This window comes from Mesocricetus auratus, unplaced genomic scaffold (assembly GCF_017639785.1).
Source record: "Mesocricetus auratus isolate SY011 unplaced genomic scaffold, BCM_Maur_2.0 Super-Scaffold_100033, whole genome shotgun sequence".
Lineage (NCBI taxonomy): Eukaryota > Metazoa > Chordata > Mammalia > Rodentia > Cricetidae > Mesocricetus > Mesocricetus auratus.
In genome coordinates, this window is record NW_024429213.1 from 2,621,582 (window position 1) to 2,643,453 (window position 21,872).

Genomic DNA, 21,872 nt, shown 5'->3' on the forward strand with positions numbered 1-21,872 from the left:
TGCATTACATGCATGCCTGGTGCTTATGGAAGTCAGAAGACAGCATTGGATCCTTTGGAACTGGAGTTACAGACAGTTGTAAGATGCCACATGGGTGCTGAGAATCAAACCCCATTCTTCTTTAAGAGCAACAAGTACTCTCAACCACTGAGCCACAACAACATATCTTAATAAAAGTTACATGCGTGAACTGGAGATATGGCTCAGTGGGTAAGAGTACTTGCTGCAGAAGCATGAGGATCTGAGTTCATAATTCAGCATTCATGTCAAAAAACAGAAGCAAGAGGCTGGGGAGGGGAATGACTCAGAGGATAAGAGCACTGGCTACTCTTCCGAAGTATCCAGGTTCATTTCCCTACATCCACACCCATCTGTGACTCAAGTTCCAGGGAATTCTTCCCCCTCTTCTGGCCTTTGCAGGTACCAGGCATGTACATGGTACACAGACATACATGAAGATATAACACTCATAGACACAAAATAAAATTTAAAAATGTTTTTAAGTGCTGGGCATGGTCCTGTATGTACCTGTAACACCAGAACTGTGGGTAGGCAGAGATAAGAGGTTTGGTGAAGCATCCTGACTGCCAGTATAGCTCCAGGCTCAAGGAGAAACCCTGTTTAAAATGCATTAAGTTGGAAAGTGACAGAGCAGGCCACCAGATGTCCTCCCCTGCTCCACATGTATGCATTCACCATACTCTCACACACAGACACATACATTATGGTTAGTCTCAAAACATCGTATGGTATTGTACATCTTAGCAACCTCAGTGTACAGGTTTTCTTTCCTTAAGTCAAGAATTTTCTCCTTTTCATATTAGCAAAATACTTCCCAGTTTTGTGGAAATTTTGTTTTGCTTTGTTTTTTGGTATTTTTTCCATTTCTCTTGGTATGACTGATCTGCCAGCATCACTTTTGCCCTCTGTATCCAAGTGTTGCTTGAACACATGGACTGTGATATTGTAGTAGTTGATCTGATAACTAAGATGGTTAGTAAGAGACTAGCTGGCAGGTAGGGCAACCACTATGAATACACTAGACAAATGATGATTTATGTCTAGGGCATGACAGAGCAGGAAGACCTCGGATTTAATCATAGTACTTAGAACATAATAAAATCTAGGAGACATGAAGTGTTTACTTATGAAATTTTCTAGTCAACGTATTTTGGACAGTGGTTGACTGTGGGTAATTTAAATGGGGGTGGTGTAGTACAATTCTAAAGAACTAATGCAGGGGACAAAGAAGAGTGAGGAGACTTTGCTAAAGAAAGTAGTACTGAGAAGAAAACAGAGGGATCAATTATTGAAAGATAAATTTGCCCATTTTTACATGTCCTTATTATTCTGTTTTTGTCAACAAGTAGGCAGATGTGTGTGATTTGATGATGAATGAGACATAATCTGACAAAAAAAAAAAACCATTTGGAAACCAGGAAGAAGTTGTAATTTTCTCTTGCTTTTTCTAATTATTCTCATATAGTTTATATATTCTCATATATATTTCTATCAATATAATTTTGTGAATGATTTCAAAATATCAATAAAAGAGAAAGAAAATAAATATGATTTCTATTTTAGATACTTAGATACACGTGAACAATTTCTTCATGTCTTATAAAATGTCTCCATCTGCTGGGTGAAACAAAGATGTGCAATTCAACTTGATTGTGTGAAAGTCTATTTTAAGTTCCTATGATGATCTAGACTCTAGACTCTAGAGGGCAGAACTTTTGTTTGTAGCAAGGCAATCACAACACCTCAGCGACTGATGAGTTTTAAAAAAATCACACAAATACAGTACTCAATATTCTGCTTTGTTTGAGGCAGGCTTTCTTTAATGGGCAGTTTAGATAGAGTGCCCTTCATAACATTTTAGGAATAAGGTTTCCTGGGGTTACTCATTCTCTCTTTTCAATTCTTTCCACTTAGTAATTAATTTGGGAGAATTAAGAAGTAAAATCAGCTACCTGCCAGGTAAGACTTCTAGAATGACTCAGTGATAAGCTTAAATTATCTCCCCCAAAAAGCCATGCTAAGATAAGGGATGCAGTGTCACCTGTGTAAACACACAGATGTGAGTTTCATCTGCAGAATTCAGTTTTAAAAAGCTGAGTATGGTGATGTGAACTTGTGACCCTAGCACTGGAGAGACAGAAATAAACAGATCGCTGAGGATCACTGGTCATCTGGCCTAGCATACTTGGTGTGTCCAAGGCCAGTGATAGACTTTGTCTAAAAAAAGATGAAGAGTGTCTAAGGAATGGCACCGAGGGTACCCTCTGGCTGACATTTGCGTAAGAGTGCATGCATATACATACACATGCACATACACTCATATAAAAAAAAAAAACAAGACAGTGAAACAAACTAAAAATCCATCCAACAATTTCGGGACTCTGGAAATTGACCAAGAGAGGAAAGAAAGTGACAGAAAGAAACCAGTTGTCAGAAATTTCTTCTACACTCAGGTGGTTCTGACCCATATTTTAGTATCACATCTGGAGAATTGTCATCTCCTGACAGACTTTCCTGTTTGGAGTCTTTGTCCACATGTACAGTATCTTAAATCTTGGGTATGGAGGGTGTAAAGTATACATAAGGTGAAATTTACCACTTTAACCTTCTTAAAAAGATTTATGTATTATGTATACAGTGTTCTGTCTGCATGTATCCCTGCAGGCCAGAAGAGGGCACCAAAACTCATTATAGATGGTTGTGAACCACCATGTGGTTGCTGGGAATTGAAATCAGGGCTTCTGGAATTAACTCAGGACTTCTGGAAGAGTCATTTCTCCAGTCACACTTTAGCCTTTTAAATATATCGTTCATCAACGTTAAACATGATGACATTGTTGGTAAACCATCCCTACATGTATCTCCCAATCTTGGGATCTAGCAGACTTCCCCCATCAGTACTGAATGTGATTATTAGTTTTAATTATCAACTTGGCACAGGATAGAATCTCTTAAGATAAGGTTCTCTGAAAATGTCTATGAAGGAGTATATTAATTATTTTAGTTGGTATGCGATGACTTGTCCATAGTGGGCAGCATCATGCCTTGGATCCTGGCTTGAATAAAATTGGAAAAGGTGAGACTGGAGAGATTGCTTAATTTTTGCCCTTCCAGACCACTCAAGTTGACTTCTTAGTACCGACATGGCAACTAACAAACTATAACTCTAGTTCCAGAGGATCCAATGTCCTCTTCAGGACCCTGTAGGCACATGGTGCACAGACATACATGCATACAAAATACACATCCATATCTTTAAAAAAAGAGTAGATGGGCTAGAGAAATGACTCAGTGGTTAAGAACACTGGCTATTCTTCCAGAAGAAATGGGTTCAATTCCTCGCACCCACATTGTAGCTCCAAAGGACGCTGTAACAATAAGCAACACACTTACTGAAAGTAAAACTAAGTATTTATTGTAGAAATTACTCACAAGATACCAAACAAGTAACCCAGATGAGCCAAGTAGTTTTCCGTTGCCGAACCGGAAGCCGAACTCCGGGAAAAGAGACCATGACTTCCTGTGTGCTGTCTTTTATGCCTTCCCCCGTAACGCCCCCTAGCCATGCCCAAAAGTGGGCCTGGCTAGTGACGTAGTTCACCGCCTACGTACGTATACGTCTTTACGTCCGGCCGTATACGTCTTTAGTCATGCCTAAAGTGGGTGTGGTTAGCAGTGTGGTAAACCACCCTTTTATTACCTCATCTGTATGCGCCTCTAGTAAGTCACATGGTTAATGGCGGCATACAGACTTCCTCCTACACCACATGATAGCTTACAACTATCTGCAACTCCAGTTCCAGGAGATTTCACATAAATGCACACAAAATAAAGTTAAATAAATTATTTTTAAAAAGAGTGGAGAAAGTGAGCCAGGTACTAGAATACATGCATTAATTCATGTTGTTTGCTCACTGTGGATATAAAGTTACTGTTTTAAGTTCCTACCTTGACTTACCTGCTGGAGTTGAATTACAATAAACCTTTTCTCCTCTAAGTTGCTTTCTAAAGAATTATTCCTTGTTCTTTTTCCCCCTCTCTTTGTCCCCCTCCTGTGTGTGTGTGTGTGTGTGTGTGTGTGTGTGTGTGTGTGTGTGTGTGTGTGTGTGTGTGTGCGTGCATGCAGAGACACACGTACTACCATAGTGTCGAAGTGGAGTTCGGAAAACAACTTGTAGAGATAGTTCTCTACTTTTTTCCACCATATGGGTACTGGAGATTAAACTCATGTCTTTAGGCTTGACATCAGACCCCTTTACCCACTGAACCATCTTGGTGGTCCCTAAATTGCATTTTCAGGGTACTTTATCACAACAACAGAAACAAAACTAAAACACTGTGACTTATAGGCACCTGCAGCCATGCTTGACTTTTTATGTAGATGCCGAGGATTTGAACCCACCTCCTCATGTTTGCAAAGCAAGTACTCCTCTTGCCCACTAAGCCATCTACTCTGTCCCTTATTATGGCATTCTTTAAGCACAATTTGTTTTAGTTGGTTCTCCTCCTTCTATATCTTCCCCATCTTCCTGCATCCCAACTCATATCATAATGGAGTCACCAACCAAGGACTAAAACATTTTAAATTGTGAACCCAAATAAAGCTTCCTAGCATTTATTTGACTTATTTCTCTTGGTTTTTTGCCACATCAACATAAAGCCAAATAGCATGAATACTTATTAATTTCATGATTATCTTATATACATTTAAATGCCCAATCCATCTATGGTGTTATTTTTAATTCAGAATGCAGGGCTAGAGAAATGGCTCAGTAGTTAAGAGCACTGGCTGCGCTTCCAGAGGACCTGGATTCAATTCCCAGCACCCACATGACAGCTCACAACTGATACAGTCCCAGGGGATCTTCTACCCTCTTCTAGCTTCAACAAACACCAGGCACACAGGTGGCGCACAGCCATATCTGAAGGCAAAGCATCCATATACATAAAAATAAATAAGATACATATCTAGAGTGAGAGAGATAACCCAGTTTTTTATGTTTTTCCCCCTCCATAAGTGCTACCTGCATTTTTCTAATGTGGAACCTATTTTTCAGAGATTTCAGATAGTTCAACTTTACACTGTTATGAGAAGTACACATTCAATAGAGAGTATACTTTGAGTTCTGAATTTGGATTGTGTCCTGGGATGGTTGTCTGTGCTCTTATCCTTTGGGAGATGTTGTATGACAGCAGCAAGCTCATCAGTCCAGGCTCATAGCTAATAGGTGGACCTGGGGTGCCCTCCTGCAGGAGAAAGCTGCCTGTTACTGCACTTTGGCACACTGGCTTTGGCATCTCTGATATCCTGCCCCTCTGAGAAAACTGTTGCCACTCTGGCCAATTTGGATCTTGTGGAGACAAATGGTCACACCGAAGGTAACACTACCAGGTGAAGTGTGGGCATGACAATTTCAGATCCAGAGCATGAAGAAGTGGATTTGGTCCTTGATAAGAATCGGGCCATTCAAAGAAGAGAGCTTCTGTTTGTTGTGCACAAAGCCCTTTGTCTGAGTTGTCTGCACAGACCATGTACCCTCTGTTTTCCTGCTCTGTGTCTCATGATTGATGAACTAAGGTTAGGTATGTTGATGATGATTTAATGTGTATGTTTAGCATTTTCTGTCTTTGTATGTCTTACAGAGCCTGAACTATCAGCCTCAAGTTATCAGCCTCAAGTAGATGACTTCCTGATCCCTGGGCCGCCTGGAAGGCAGTATCCTCCCTCCCTCTGGCTGCTATAGATATGTTTATAAGTATTCTTTTCTTCTGTAACTAAAGTAAGGTTTGAGTTCAGGAGACGGAGATGGAGGTAGAGATACAGAGATAGAGATTAGTAGAGAAAGAGAGAGCTAGAGAGCAAGAGAGGGGGTGTTGCTAGGGATCAAATCTAAGTCTTCATAGCCTGAGGTATTTTTAATATTAATATTTATATCTGCGTAACTTTGCAGTTTGGTCTCTGTTCAATAAGTGTGTTGAGTGAATGAATTTCCAGGGCAAAATATTTCTAATACCTGATGCGTTTCTCTGTGAAATTTAAAATGATTTTTAAGTCTATAACTTTTTATTTCATAGCATTTAAAACTGAGTGTTAAAGTAGACCACTTGGATTTTTAATCCTAATTCCTAGATGACCTGGTACAGTTATCCAGAAGGACCTCTATAGGTATATCATGCTTGAGAAATACAGCCACATGTTGTCTGTGGGAACCCTGCAAAGTGGGACATAGAACTATGCTGCCAGTGGTGTCTCCCAATCCCAGATGCAGCAGGGAAGGAGAATATGAAACCTTCATTGGGTTTGTTGCGGTGGCTCACTCTCCAGTTGGCCTGGTCCAAGCTGTACTCAGGATGGGTTCTCAACATGAAGGACCAATGGCCGCATGCAGGGGGCAGACACAGAGGCTATGCCACCTTCCCAGAGCAGGCAGTTACAGCCTTCATCTGGAATGCCCCCGGCAATAGTAAGGAAGCCCTATGCTGTTTCCACTGGACAGGGTATCTCATTCTCCAGCCAAATGTGGTTTGGTGACTAGAGTAACAAGCCTCAGTGGCAGACAGAGGAACCCGGATGAGGAAATGAGCACACTCCAAGTAGCTCAGACCATGCTAGGGAGCCTGGTTATCAGCGAGACCTTGGGCCCTGGGATGTTCGTGGGGCCTCTTCTCAGCACCCAACCTTGTAGACATGGTTCTGGCCTGGTGACTGTCCCCCAGAGCTCCTGCCTGTCAGTCACTGCCAGTCTCCATGTTCTCTGTCTGCTTTTCAGACAGAAAGTATTTCATGTGCTGAGATCCCCTCTATACATCATTCATGACCCTACCACAGGTTTGATAGTGAGAAGTTCCCCACCAATCATCATCTCATTCCTCTCCTTTCTGAAGAAAGGAACTTTCAGGACCCCATCCCCACTTTGGGCTTCTGTGTTCTCAGCAGAAAAGATGTAAGTAAAGCAGTGATGCCCTCTTGCTTGCCCATGCTGTGGGCCCTTTCCTCAGAAACTGGGAGCCTTCTTTGGAAATTATCCTACCTTGTTCAGTGGGTGTGAGCAGCATCGTTTTGCTAGTGACCTTCAGTCGGGCCAGGTCCTCACGTTTTCTCATCTGCCCAACTTTGAAGTCAAACTCTGTCATCCTTAACATTGCTTCTGATTTTTTCTGGTTCTTTCCAATCTCATTTTATATTTCCTATTACTTTCACTTCTAAGTACCTCCCTCCCACTGAATCTTGGGGTCTTTATTATTATTATACTTCTTTATTCAAAAATCAAAGAAATGGGAGAGAGGCTGTCACTCTGAGGTTCCTCCTAGGTACCAAGTCTCAGTTCTGAGCTCCATTCTCCCTCTATATTTTTATTATTTTTGTTGTTGTACTTTTATTTGCCGGGGACTGCAGCAAATGTCTATCTCTTGTTCTCTTTCTCTTCATTAGTAATTCCCTCTCCAAGAGCCCAGCCCGGACGAGTCTGCTCAAAATGTTCTTATTTTTCAAGGTATTCCATGGGCCAGCAGCCTAGGTTAGATTTCAAAGTAGAGAAGAGAAAAGCCTCACACGCAGTTCCAGTTACCTAATCAGACTCACATTTCAACAAGGCCCTGGTCAATCCCTAGGCACAGAAAAAGCAAGAAGCATTGCTTTTTAGAAATATGCTCAGAGCGTTATCTGTCATCAGAAGGTGGGCCTGAGGATCTACCTGTAGCTTCCTAGATGACTTTCCAGAGCCCAGTGCTATTAAGCAAGTGTTCTCTATCCTAGCACCTCCCTGTGTCAGCCCATGTAGCCCCCACTACTCTGTAGTTTCTCCTGAGTATGTGTTCTTGCCACAGTAATGTCCTCCTCATGGCTCAAGGCAATCCCACATCTGTGGCCCAGTAAACATGAGGGATCCCTGGTGTCTTGCTAACATACTTCTTTTCCAGTGATACCTGAAATTGTAGTGATTGTGCGTGATATTCTCTTTCAGTCGTTGTCTTAGTCAGAGTTTCTATCGCTGTGAAGAGACGCCATGATGATGGCAACTCCTATAAAAGAAAACATTTAATTGGGTAGCTTACAGCTTCATAGGTTTTGTTCGGATCATCATGGTGGGATATGCTGGCATGCAGACAGACATGGCTCTGGAGAAGTGGCTGAGAGTTCTTCTACATCATGATCAGAAGACAAAAGGAAGTGAACTGAGTCTACACTGAGTGGAGCTGAAACATAGCAGAGTTCAAAGCCCACCTCCACAGTGACATTCCTCTAAGAAGTGTCACCTCAACAAAGCCTCATCTCCTAATAGTGCCACTCCTTGTGTGCTCATTGGGGCCAATTATATTAAAATTACCATAGCAGTCTCTTCAAAAGACAACAAATACATTTAGGCACAGTTTACCCTCTATGAGGGCAGTATGAGAACCTACCTTTGATCCCTAGAAACCACATAAAAAGCTGAGTATGGAGGAGGGAGAAATGCCTTAGTTCTTAAGAACACTGAGTAATCTTCTAGGGGACCCGAATTCAATTTCAAGCAGCCACATGGAGTTTTACAACTGCCTGCAACTCCATTCATGGGCACCAGGCAAACTTTGTGTACATTCCTGTATGCAAAAAACACCACACATAAAATATATTAACAAAAATGTTCTGTGCTGAGAATGGGGCTGAGGAAATAGCCAACTCTGTATTAAGCCGTAGTACCCAGTTTCAAAATCTAGGACTGGGACTGATGAGCTCGCTAGTCAGGTAAAGTGTGAGGACTGAGATTCATATTCCCAGTGCCCACATGATTGCTGGTGGGTATGGCACCCTGTCTGCCACCCTAGTAATCAGGAGGCAGAACCATGAGTCTTCCTTGGGTTGCCTGGCCAACTAACCTACCTAGTGAGGCCCACAGGCTGATTGCACAGCCTATCACCCCTTCCCCAAAAGTTGTCTTCCTGCTTCCCCATTCGTGCACACACTCATGAGCATACATGAATGTGTACTCATACATATGCACATAGAAACACACTCAAGTGAAGCATTATAGGCCTATGGTCCACTGCTCGTCTCTGTGGCTCACTTGACAGCCAACCTATCTCAACCAGTGAATTCCAGACCAATGAAAGTACCTGTCTTCATATGAAAGGTTGTACAGCACCTGAGTGTTTCTTCTGGCCTCTATATACATGCAACCACAGAAACACACACACACACACGCACAAACACACACGCACACACACATGCACACACACACACGCACACACACACACACACACACACACACACTTTAAAAAGAAGATCCAGGGTGTAGCTAGGCATAGGTATTTGAGTAACATCCTAGGGAGTTCAGATATCCATCCCTTGAGATGCAGTGTTTGAAATTCTGCCATGAGCTATGTATCCCTACACAAGACTAAGCCCTTCACCTATGCAGCAGATAGAGGAGGTACCCATGTGCCCCTGCCCTTTCCAGAGTATCTAATGCTGTTAATGTTTGCTGGAAGAGGAAGTGTCATTTTCTCTAATGGTGTAGCTACTGGGAGAGTAGGTGGGAAGGTTAAAGTATTCATAGGGATAGGAAGGGAATGCCGGAGAGTATGGGGTGTTGTGAATACAATCACAGTATATTGCATGTATGAACCTGTCAAGAAGAAAAAAGGAAATTCTGCTAGGGGACATTTAAAGGAAGAAGAAACCATAGCAAGACATGGGATTGAGTTTGGTGTAGAACCAGAGTACATTTGCACTCACCTCTAGACAATCCCTCCCCATAGTGCACAGCACCCACTGTCATTCATCCTGCATTCTTTTAAACCTGGCATCACTTTCATAATCTATAATGTCTTCCACCTATAGATGAAGCCTGCAGCAGCTATCGGGTTATTCCGTAATAATTAATACCTAGATACCGTGAACTTCAAAAGTTGCCTCCATAGCATTAACTGTCCAGGGCTATGTTACAAACTCAAAAAGTTTCCTTTTGCTTTTACAGAATTTCTTGCCCTGCTCATTTTCTTTATTGTGTCTTTCTGCCTTTTAAGTTTCTTTTTCGATTATTTCCTTTTTATTTTGGTTTGAGTTCACTTTGTTGTTCTTTACCTGGCTCTCTCCTTCACATGTTCACGCTGAATAGTAAATGAATTACAGATAAAGAGCCCATATACTACCTCCACCTAAGTTCCCCAACAAGCATTGAACTGTACTTTCTTCTGCCTGTCTGCCAGTTTCTTTCTCTGTCTGTTATTTCAACTTTTCTTGCAGTGGATTTCAAAGTAATTTACAGAGATTGGTATGCATAACCCCCTAAAACCTTCCCAGGCATGTCATCAGCTAGATTACAATCTTTGCTGCCTTCTGTTTAGCACCAGCCCTTGTGAACAATTGTAATATAATGGACTACATTCTTAGCACTTAGGCTGTCTGTAGTAACAGTCTAACATTCCTGTATGTATTTTCTTTGTATACCCTGTAGTTACTGTGTTGATTTTTTAAAATGGTAAGTATTCATTTATAATGCACATGTTATGAAGTTCATCTAACCTGTCTATACAGTTTCTATAGTTTTTTCCATTTGATATGTTAATTTAAATTAGAAACAATCTTATTTTACATATCAATCCCAGTTCCCTCTCTCTCCCATCCTCCCTTGCCTCCCACTAATCTCCTCTTATCCCCACCCCTTACCCCTTCCTCTCCACTCCCCAGGGAGAGTGAGGCCTTCCATAGGGAGAGTGAGGCCTTCCACTTCCATATCAAAGTCTTTCACATCATTTGTGGTGGGACCTAGCCCTCCACCTGTGTATTTAAGCTGAGAGATCATCCCTCCATGGATGAATGGACCCCCAAACTCCATTCGTGTACTAGGAATAAATGCTGGTTCCACTGCAAGAGGCCCCATAGACTGCCCAGGCCTAACTGTCACACATGTTAAAGAAACACACCTCAACTTCAAAGAGAGGTGTTACCTCAGAATTAAGGGTTGGGAAAAGATTTTCCAATCAAATGAACCCAATAAACAAGTGGGGTAGCACTTTAAACTAAAATCAATTGTATTTCTTGGTTAAAATATCTGCCTCATGTTTCTTTCCTTCTTTATTTTTTGTTTTATTTCTTTTTATTTGTTTGTTTTGAGACAGGATTGTAACATGAGTTCTAACGAATCTTAATATTAGGGGGTGACAGCTGAAAGTTCAGAGAAGCAGAGCAGTCAGCCACTAGAGCGCCTACGAAATCCTCAGACTGAAAATAAACTGAGCTCCTGTCTCCTTCCACCTGTGTTTCTTTACACTCAGCCATCTCACTTCCTGTCTGTCTGTGCAGACCTCCAGATCTTTATGATTAGCTAGTGGCTAGCTCTGCCCTTTGATTGTCAGGCAAGCTTTATTTGCTAGAGAATAAAAAAGATATCACTACACAAGGTTACTCTGTAGTCCTGACTGCCTAGAAGTCACTGTCCATCTCTATCTCTATATGCTGTGTACTAACCTCAGGAGCCCCAGCATAATGCTTTCATTAGAACTCATCATGGTGAAACAAACAACGACAAGACATCATGTTTTCAAATGATGTCACTTTAGCCACACCAGCATAGTGCTTTTGTCCATAAGGGGTCCTCATAAAGATGTCTGCCGGTTCTTCATCAGTTCCATACTCTGTTCAACCCTCACCAGTTACCAGATGAGTGGCTTTGGTCTCTATGGTGATGCCTAGATTCTGATGGTCCTGTGTTGGGATTATGGTATTCCTGACTGTGGGCTGGTTTACTGGTTTTGGTTTGGGGAAATATTTTTTGTGTTCTGGTTATTCTTTTTAATGCCTGGTTGTTTTGTAGTCCTGCTCACTATGTACAATGACAGTTATGGCCTCTCTAGAAGTTTCACAATCTTAAAAACATATGTGTTCCTTAAATACCATCCTAGAGCCTTCATCCAGTAGCTGATGGAAGCAGAAGCAGACACCCACAGCTAAGTACTGAGTGGAACTGCTGGAATACAGGTGCAGAGAGGGAGGAGTGACAAGCAAAGGGGTCAAGACCATGCTGTGGAAACCCACAGAAACAGCTGACTTGAGCAAGGGGAACTCAAGGACTCCAGTCTTACAGCTGGGGATCCTGCATAGGACCAAACCAGGCCCCCTGAACATGGGTGTCAGATAGGAGGCCTGGGTAGTCTATGGGGCCTCTGGCAGTGGAACCAGTATTTATCCCTAGTGCATGAATGGACTTTTGGAGCCCATTCCTTATGGAGGGATACTTTCTCAGACTAGACACATGTGGGAGGGTCTAGGTCCTGTCACTAACGGTATGACAGATTTTGATGATCCCCCATGGAAGGCCTCACACTACCTGGGGAGTGGATGGGGGATAGAATGGGGTCGGTGGGGGGCAGGGGAGGATAGGAGGGAGAGGAATGATATGTAAAATAAGATTGTTTCTAATTTAAATAAAATGTATATTAAAAGTGTGTGTGTGTGTGAGAGAGAGTGAGAGAGAGAGACAAAGAAGCAAGAGTGGGACTATTTGAAGGAAGAAAGGGTAGAGAGAAGGTGCTTAGAGGTAACATTAACAAGAATGGCATTTATGTATGGAAATTCCATAAAAATTGGATGTTTCATATGCCCTTTAAAGCATATAAAAAAATATTATAAAGAATATTCTGTATCTCACTACAAATCAGAAAGACTCCAAATTAAATGGAAAATACAATGCATATAGACACAAAAATTACATAGATTTCTTTTAAATATGGAAATACACATTATAAAATTATCTCAGGATTCAAATATGAACAAAGTTGAAATCAGTGATAAAAAGAGTTTCAACAAAGAAAGTTGTAGATAGAAGTCTTCCCTGCCATCCACCTGGGCTCTTCCACAGTTGCAATCCCCAAATAACACACAGGAGAAAGGGTCCAGATTTCTTACCCCTATGGCGGCTGCATGGTGGCTCTCTGTGCTTCTCCTTCCCAGAATCCTCCTCGACTCCTTGTCCCACCTATCTTGCTTCCCTATTGTCCAACAGTGCTTTATTCTACAACCAATAAGAGACAGATTTCAGAATGACATCTCCCATCATCTCCTCTTTTCTGTCTAAAATAAGAGAAAGGTTTTAACTTCAACATAGTCAAATTATATATAACAGAACAGTTATCAAGAACATAGCTACAATATTTGTCCATTAACATTTAGTAAGATTTAAAGAAAATATCATCTATCCTATCTTTATGAGTCTAAAGTCTTATAGGTAGCTTATCTTTTATCATAACCAAAGAAAACTATGATAACTATCTGTCTTCAACTCCATCAAAGACCACAAAAGTATAATACATAAACACTAGAATTGACAGAGACATCTTGCTGCCTGGACAGTCACCCGAAGTTTCTCTGTAATGTCAGGGCATCCATCTACAGCCCATAGGCCACAGTGTGTCTGGAAGACTTTTCTTTTTCTCTCTCAATTCTACGTATATTTTTAAACACACTGTAAACCTTTAGAGGTTTTTCTTTATCCAAGTCTGACTTTACTGTAAATATTTATGTTTTTCTGGCCTCCTGTCTAATCTGTTAAAACCTTGGCTGTTTAAACTGCAGTTTTTCCAAGATGGCGGGAGTAAGCGTAACTTCAGCTCACCGCCTCATTGTATGCTGACATCCAGCAAAAACTGCTGGCTTAGAGATGTGGTCACTGCCACTTCTTGCTGTACGTACACATCTTTCAGTTGATAACAGAACCTCATAGCTGAACATTGCTGGTTTTTTGTTTGTTTGTTTGTTTGTTTGTTTGTTTTTTGCTAATGCTGAGTCAGGAAGACTCCCTTAAGTGAGCAGCATGAGTCTCTGCTTGTCGCTAGCAAAACAGAGCCCACCTGGAAAATGCTGCTACCAAAAAGCCATGCTTCTCTCTGTTCTTTTGTTTCTAAAATTCCTTTTAAGCTTTTGCCATTCTACGTGGAAATTCATATCCCACTCCTGATGACTATTTGTAGAGAGAAGTCTTCCCCGCCATCTGCCTGGGCTCTTCCACAGAAAGTGTCAGCAAACATAAGACATAAATTTTAAGAAACAAGAGAAATTTGGAATTGAAAACTATAGTGCCCCTCTAAACCCGTGTAGTCTACTTGAGAGCACGAAGAAAGGGTTGATGTGGAGATCAACTTGAAACAATATAGAACTGAATCTCAAAGGTAACCAGGTGTGGAGAGATTGCTCAGGCATTGAAAAGACTGATTGCTCCTCCAGACGACCCAGGTTCGATCCCCAGCACTCACATGGTGGCTCTCAATTGTGAGGGCCCAAGTAAAGAAACCAGTAAAATGGCCACTCCGTGGGTGGAAAAGGAAAAGTTTCTCAGACTTCCAAGGCTATGTGGGGTTGTAGAGGGATGGGGACTGTGGAAAACTCATGCAGGTTATAAGGAGGCTGAGTAGCCGAAGGGTGGGGCAAGGCTATGAACTGGGGCTGCCTGGGAGGCTATGAGGGTACAGGAGGCGATGTGAAGGGCCAGGATGCTGACGCAGTCTTTGAGATGTGTGAATTTGTGTGAATAGCCAATGTCTCTGCCCTTTTTGGCTGCTTGGGCTTTTCATTCAGACCTAACAACAACCTGTAACTCCAGTCCCAGGGTATTTAACCACCTCTGATGGCCTCAGAAGACACGCTCACCCCCCCACCTGATACACAGACACCCATGCAGACCAAATATCCATATACATACAAAATATAAAAGATGAGAAATAATTGATTTTAGAAAAAGAAAACCAAGGCTGGAGAGATGGCACGGTGGTTAACAGCACTTACTTAGAGGACCAGAGTTGAGATCCCAGCACCCATGTCAGCAGCAGCTCACAAAATGTCCAGGTCTGAAGGGTTTTGTCCCATTCTGATCTTGGTGGACACTTGCACATGTGTGTACACATGTATGTGATAATAAATAAAGTGAATCTTAAAAAACAACACAGAACCAAGTACCCAAATGATGTAAGTCACGGAACACAGAAAGATGGGCTTCCCTTCCGTTCCCTTTCTATGAGAAGCCATTGTTCATGGTCTCCACTTTCCTTTTTCCATTCTCTTTGTTTCCAGTCCCGTCCTATAGCTTCCAATCCTGTTGTCCCTTCTCTTCCTTCACTTCTCCTTCCCTCCCATTTTTCCCACACTCTTCTCTTCCTCTATATCTTTGCCTTCACTGTCCTTCCCATTTCCTTTCTTGCCATTTACCTTTTCCATTTCACACATTTCTTTTCCATTCCTGCTCTTGCCTTTCATTCCATTTCCTTTACTATATTTCTCCCAGGAACCCTTTTGTTTTCACTCCCTGCCTTTGCCCTCTCCCCTTACTGTCTCAACTTGACAGTCTTACATTTTAGACAGGAGGCCAACTGCATCCAGCCAGAACAGAACATGCATGCAACACAGTAAACTGCTGGGACAAGGTAATCCATTGAACCTAACTCAGAGGTGCCCTGGTGAGATCTGGGAGCTCACTGGAACTTTTTTCTATCTGTCTTAGGACCCAGTCAGACAAAGGCACTGGAGACTTCACACTGGTTGAAACGCTGGGCTGAGATTCCAGGAATTCTCCACTGGCCTACCGCTTGATGAGCAGAAAGTCCTGAGAGTCTTCCACTGGCCCTGTCGTTTCTCAGCCCCGGAACTGTCGAGCTTGAGGATATCCCCTTCCTTTCGAGGTGTATTTGGTCATTTCAAGATGCAGAGGATGCTCTAGGTGGATGGATATTGGCACCATTTTTCCCTTTTTAAAATTTAAATTAGAAACAAGCTTGCTTCACATGTCAATCCCAGTTCCCTCTCTCTCCCTTCCTCCCCTTCGTCCCCCACCTCCCACCAAACGCTCAACCCCTCCACCTAATCCCCATTCGAATCTCCAGGAGGATGAGGCCCTTCATGGGAGACCTCCAAAGTCTGTCATATCATCCAGGGCAGGACCTAGGCCCTTCCCCATGTATCCAGTCTGAGACAGCATCCCTCCAAAGTTCATTAAGATGCTAGGGATAAATACTAATCTAGTAACCGAGGCCCCAAAGATTGCTGAGACCTCCTCACTGACACCCATGTTCAGGGGTCTGGATCAGTCCCATCCTGGCCTCTCAGCCATCAGCCTGGGGTCCATGACCTCCCCCTTGTCCCGGTCAGCTGTTTCTCTGGGTTTCACCAGCCCAGTCATGACACCTTTGCTTATCACTGCTCCCCTCTCTTCAAAAGGATTCCAGGAGTTCAGTTCAATGTTTAGCTGTGAGTATCTGCCTCTGCTTTCATCAGCCATTGGATGAAAGTTCTAGGATGGCGTACAAGGTAGTTGTCAATCTCATTATCGGAGAAGGGCATTTAAGTTATCCTTTCCACTATTGCTTAGATTGTCAGTTGATGTCATCCTTGCAGATCTCTGAACATCTCATTAGTGCCAGATCTCTCCTCAAACCTAGAATGGCTCCCTCTATTATGGTATCTCTCATCCTGCTCTCCTCTATTCTTCCCCCGACTCAACCTTCCTGCTCCCCCATGTCCACCTCTCCCCTTCTCTTCTCCTCCTTACTTTTCCCCAGCTCCCTGTATCCTCCCTGCATGCTCCCAGTCCCTCAGGAGATCTTATCCCATTCCCCTTCTATGGGTGTACCATGCATATCTCTCTTAGGGTCCTCCCTGTTTCCCAGAATCTCTGGCAGTGGGATTGTAGGCTGGCATTTACCTGTTTCATGCCTAAAATCCATATATGAGTGAGTACATACCATGTTTGTCTTTTTGTGACTGGGTTACCTCACTCAGGATGGTTTCTTCCAGTTCCATCCATTTGCCATCAAGTTTCAAGATTCCATTGTATTTTTCGGCTGAGTAATACTCCACTGTATAAATGTACCACATTTTCTCTATCCACTCTTCAGTTGAGGGGCATCTAGGTTGCTTCCAGGTTCTGGCTATTACAAATAATGCTGTTATGAACATAGTAGAACAGATGTCCTTGTTGTATGAATGTGCATCTTTTGGTTATATGCCTAAGATGGAATTGCTGGATCTCGTGGTAAACTGATTCCCATTCTCCTGATGAATCTCCATACTGATTTCCAAAGTGGCTGTACCTGTCAGCACTCCCACCAGCAATGAAGGAGTGGTCCCCTTTCTCCACATCCTTTCCAGCATGAACTGTTGTTGGTATTTTTGATTTTAGCCATTCTGACAGTACTAAGATAGTATCTTGGGGTTGTTTTGATTTGCATTTCCTGGGTGGCTAAGGTTGTTGAGCACTTTCTTAAGTTTCTATCAGCTGTTTCAGACTCCTCTATTGAGAATTCTCTATTTAGTTCTGTACCCCACTTTTTAATTGGATCCTTTGGTGTTTTGGATATTTGCCTCTTGAGTTCTTTGTAAATTTTTGAGATAAGCCCTCTGTCAGTTGTGGGGTTAGTAAATATCTTTTCCCATTCTGTGGGCTGCCTTTTTGTCTTGTTGACTGTGTTCTTTGCCTTACAGAAGCTTCTCAGTTTCAGGAGGTCTCATTTGTTAATTGTTGATCTTAGTGTCTGTGCTACTGGTATTATGTTCAGGAAGTGGTCTCCTGTACCAATTTGTTCAAGGGTACCTCCCACTTTCTCTTCTAACAGGTTCAGTGTGGCTGGATTTATGTTGAAGTCTTTGATCCATTTGAACTTAAGTTTTGTGCATGGCAATAGACATGGATCTATCTGCAGTCTTCTACATGCCAATATCCAGTTATGCCAGCACCATTTGTTGAAGATGATTTCTTTTTTTCCATCGTATAATTGTAGATTCTTTGCCAAAAATCAGCTGTTTATAGGTTTGTGGATTAATCTCAGAGTGTTCAATTCGATTCCACTCATCTACCTGTTTATTTTTGTGCCAATACCAAGCTGTTTTCAGGACTATAGCTCTATAATAGAGCTTGAAGTCAGGGATGGTGATGCCTCCTGAAGTTCCTTTATTGTACAGGGATGTTTTGCCTATCCTGGGTCTTTTGTTTTTCCATATATAGTTGAGCTTTGTTCTTTCAAGGTTTGTGAAGAATTGTGTTGGAATTTTGATGGGAATTGCATTGCATCTGTGGATTTCTTTTGGTAAGATTGCCAATTTTACTATGTTGATCCTACCTATCCAAGAGCACGGGAGATCTTTCCATTTTCTGGTGTCTTCTTTAATTTCTTGCTTTAAATACTCAAAGTTCTTGCCTTACAGGTCTTTCACTTGTTTGGTTAATGTTACCTCAAGATATTTTATGTTGTTTGTGGCTATTGTAAAAGGTGTTGTTTCCCTTATTTCTTTCTCAGTCCATTTACTGTATTGACCCCATCCCATATTTACATCCATCCTGGATCCCACCATGAGTTCCACATTCTCCATTCCTCAAAGCTCCATGTGGCATACCTCATACTTGTGTCACTTGCTCAGCTCTTGATCCAAATCTAGCCTCAATATTGATTGAACATTAGTTCCTGAAACATCTGCAAAAAGACCTGTTAGCTACTGTGGGGAAACCCCATCCATTGCATCCTAGTCCATATACAATTCTTTACACTAGCCATTTATTTTCTCCTGTTTCCTTTTTTGATGTTCTTCTGCTATTTTCTGCTAGCTCATTCTGGTGCAACAGTCTTGGCAATGGGACCAGTCACTGTCATCCTGATCCAACTCTATGTCCACTGTGTCTCTCACCAGCCTACTCTGTCTCTCCTGCATCTGCTCCTCCCCTCCCCCAGCCTTCACAGAACAATCTCTCAGCTGTACTCTATAACCAAATCATCGGCCTACAGACCTCTAATAATTATTTTCCAATTCTCTTCTGGGATACAAAATGGCAATCAATTTAAGACTTCCCTTTTGCTACATGTTAAGAAGACCCCCTCTTCAATGGGTCCAAACTATCTCCTCTGATAAAGACCCTCCTCTTCAGAAAGCAGCTGTAACACCACTGCCTTGCATTTTATATTACCTCTCAGAGTTAACAATGGTAGTTTCCTGCTGAAAGACTACACTTCCCAGCTTCCCTTGTGGGCTACAGAAGTCATTTTCATGCTTATACAGGGCCACATCCCACCTTCCACTGTAGGCATTTTGGTCATCTGCACACATGGGTGATTAAGATGCCTCCTTGCCGTGAATAAACCTGGTCCCACCTGTGGTCAGATCAAGCCTCTCTTTCTGCCTTCCATCTCTCTACCGCTGCTTTTTAATGCTCTAACAATGCTAACCTCATAAGGCTGGAACATGCTTGTCTCTTCTCTATTACCTGAAAGATCCCATGACATGTTGGTATTATTTCTCCTGAAGATTGGGTGGGAGACTGGGGGGCCTGGTGGGGAGGGCAGGGGAGTTGGGGAGAGGGAGCTGGGATTGACATGTGAAACAAGCTTGTTTCTAACTTAAATTTTAAAAAATAGACAAAAATGTTTCTTAAAATTAACCAGCTAAAGTAAGTCATTTGTATCTGAGCTTTATTGTTGTGAGGAAAAATTTAACGTACTAATACAATTTGGGTGTAGTTTCATACTTCATATAATGTTTTTGGCCATTAGTTCTTCAAATATTTTTTTGCTCCTTTTCTTTCATCTTCTGTGTGAGAGTTCATATCTGTAAGCCTGATGGTATCTTGTGGTCTGGGATACTCTAGTTTATGCCATTCTTTCACTTTCTGTCCTTTAAATTGGATAATATTGACATTAGTGATTCCTTCTGCTGCTCACAGGAATATGATGTCAGTCTCTTCTTGTGAAATTCGTCTTATAGATTGTACTTTTAATGTGACAGAATGACTATCTTTTGTCTTGTAAAGGACATTTATATTGTCTATTTAGTAATTCATTGTCATCATATTTTGATTCTTTAAGAATGGTTTTCTTTAGTTCTTTGAACAAATTTATAATTGCTGGTTTGGATCTTTAATCAAGTAAATACAGATTGCGGCACTCACAGATTAAGTTTCCCCAGAGGAACATTCATTTGTGCATCATTTTTCATTTGTCCCATACTTAAATACTTGACATTAGAAATAATATATTATATCTCTGCTCCTCCCTATTCTAGAGACAACCACATCTCTTCATACAGTGCCAGCCTCGTTCCTGAGACACAATGGTGAAGGTCGGAGTGAACCGATTTGGCCATATTGGATGCCTGGTTACCAGGGCTGCTGTCACTTCTGGCAAAGTAGAGATTGTTGCCATCAATGACCCCTTCATTGACCTCAACTACATGGTCTACATGTTTCAGTATGACTATACCCATGGTAAGTTCAAAGGCACAGTCAAGGCTGAGAATGGGAAGCTTATCAACAACAGGAAGGCCATCACCATCTTCCAGGAGCGAGATCCCGCCAACATCAAATGGGCTGATGCTGGCACCGAGTATGTTGTGGAGTCTACTGGTGTCTTCACCACCATGGAGAAGGCTGGGACCCACTTTAAGGGTGGAGCCAAGAGGGTCATCATCTCCACCCCTTCTGCTGATGCCTCCATGTTTGTGATGGGTGCAAACCATGACAAGTATGGCGACTCCCTCAAGATTATCAGCAATGCGTCCTGCACCACCAACTGCTTAGCCTCCATAGCCAAGATCATCCATGGCAACTTTGGCAGTGTGAAAGGAGTCAGGATTCATGACCACAGTCCATGCCATCACTGCCACCCAGAAGACTGTGGATGACCCTCTGGGAAGCTGTGCTGTGATGGCTGTGAGCCTGCCTAGAACATCATCCCTGCATCCACTGGTGCTGCCAAGATTGTGGGCAAGGTCATTCCAGAGCTGAACGGAAAGCTCACTGGCATGGCCTTCCGTGTTCCTACCCCAAAGTGTCCGTTGTGGATCTGACATGTCGCCTGGAGAAAGCTGCCAAGTATGAAGACATCAAGAAGGTGGTAAAGCAGGCGTCCGAGGGACCACTGAAGAGCATCCTGGGCTACACCAAGGACCAGGTTGTCTCCTGAGACTTCAACAGTGACTCCCACTCTTCCTCCTTTGATGCTTGGGATGACATTGCTCTCAATGACAACTTCATAAAGCTCATTTCCTGGTATGACAATGAATTCGGCTACAGCAACAGGGTGGTGGACCTCATGGCTTACATTGCCTCCAAGGAGTAAGAAGCCCACCTGGACCATCCACTCCCAGCAAGGCCTCGAGCAAGAGAGGTCCTGGCTGCTGAGCAGTCCCTGTCCAACAACCCCCACACTGGTCATCTCCCTCAGTTTCCACCCCAGACCCCTGGAATAAAATAAGGAGGGACTTAGTGATCCCTACTTTCTTGAATACCATCAATAAAGTTCACTGCACCCACAAAAATAAAAATAAAAAAGAAGATGCTTCCAGATCCCTGCCTGCTTAAGTTCCTGCTCTGAGTTCTTTTGATGAATAGTTCTGTGGAAGTGTAAGCCAAATAAACCTTTTCCTTCTCAAGTTGGATTGGTCATATTGTTTCTTCACAGCAATAGTAACACCAAGACAAGGCCTGAAACTTGTCACTAGATGAGTCACTAACAGGCCCTCTTCAATGTTTTTGTGATCATGAACGAAGCCTACCACATTCCCTAAGATAAAGAGGAACTTATCAATGCTCATTATTGCTTTTTCTCTCTACTTATTTTTTTCTGGTCTGCTTTTTACCCAGCTTTGCAGTCTCAGGAAGCTGTAATGTTAGTCTTTTCAGAATATTTGGTAGTAATATTACTATTATTTTTGGCACTCCAACTCAGGTCAGCTGCCTCTAGTTTCACTGAGGCTCCATGAGCTTCCTTGTGACTTATTTTTGAATCTTATGTCTCTCAAAAGGTCATGTCAAAGGCTTGGTACCAGGTTTGTGGCGATATTTGGAGGAGGTAAAGCCTTTAGGAGGCAGGGACTAGTAGAAAGAATTAGACATGCCTTTGAA

The 21,872-nt window shown here is 42.4% G+C and overlaps 1 pseudogene; it reads left to right on the plus strand.

Annotated features, from left to right (window-relative positions):
• Positions 1–13,880: 13,880 nt before the first annotated feature.
• LOC121135248 lies at positions 13,881–21,400 on the plus strand (annotated as a pseudogene).
• Positions 21,401–21,872: the final 472 nt, after the last annotated feature.